We start from the raw sequence: 1320 nt of genomic DNA on the forward strand, positions 1-1320 counted from the left end.
ATTAGGACCCAGTGTCATAATTTGCAAAATCTTAATTTCTTGTGAAACAACCTCTTTACTGTGGAGTAAACATCACATTGGCCTAGGCGTTGTAACTTTCCTCAAGTGTCCTACATGAGAGAAAGATGACAGGTAGAAAACATTGACTACAGCCTGTCTTGGTTAAAAGCCCACTCACCACCAAAATGATCTTATTGCTGAGTAAGTGGCTGTCATTCATAAAATAGTTTTGTGTTTAAGTTCTGTAGATATTTGACTTTATATTTGAATGTGATTTTAAATTTAACAGTGTACTACCAAGACAGCTGGAGTATGAATGTACAGTATGCAATTCATCCACATTAAAATAATTGTTGCTATCAAAAGGAAACTGAACTGTTCTCAAAGCTCACTGACACTGTGGAATCATGCTATGTTTGGCTGTCTCATTATGAGAATATTTTATTCCATTGGTTCTTCACAGACTGTGTCTGGGGAAAAAGGTAGTAATTCTCACTTTGATAAAGGGTCTTTGCATAAAAGGCACTAAAATGTTAAAGTCGGTAAATACATGTCATGTTCCGTGAGTGATTAAAATCTTCATTTGGCCTTTTGCATCAGGGGAATACTAAACTGCACTGGTGTGTCAGTAATTTCACCTTATCAGTAATAGTACAGAACAAGCTGTGCCCTAATCGAGTATTTAGTAATGTATGACAATTAGTAATTTATGTAATGCATTTAAATGTATTATGGTCAATAATTCATCATTTTAAACTAATAAGTTTCTTGACTCTTTGTGAGGTACTGTATAAAAAAAGGTGTCTTTATCCTGGAGTCAGTGCTGAAGTGATGACTGTCAAAGTGTTCACTGCACAGATGGGAAGTCTTGTTTGGAGTCCAGTTCTGTCTTCTCGTGTTGAGTGTCCACTGGTCCAGTCTGTCTGGGTCACCTAGAGGAAAACTTTACACAGACAAATAGATATTAAAAGTAATATATGTGTTAGGTTACCTACTTCACAGACACCTTTACATGCAAACAATACAACTTAAATTACTTCAATGTTAAACAGATCATAATCAATTTACTTTAGCAAAACAAAAATGTGGTGGCCATCACAGTCCTCAAGGTGCCCGGTGTATTATAGGGGGGTCCTCCGGCAGACTAGGCCTAAGTCAGCCTAACTAGGGGCTGGTACAGGGCAAGCCTGAGCCAGCCCTAACTATAAGCTTTATCAAAGAGGAAAGTCTTAAGTCTAGTCTTAAATGTGGAGACGGTGTCTGCCTCCCGGACCGTAACAGGAAGATGATTCCACAGGAGAGGAGCCTGATAGCTGAAGG

The sequence above is a fragment of the Epinephelus moara genome, chromosome 9 (assembly GCF_006386435.1).
Source record: "Epinephelus moara isolate mb chromosome 9, YSFRI_EMoa_1.0, whole genome shotgun sequence".
NCBI classification, from domain to species: domain Eukaryota; kingdom Metazoa; phylum Chordata; class Actinopteri; order Perciformes; family Serranidae; genus Epinephelus; species Epinephelus moara.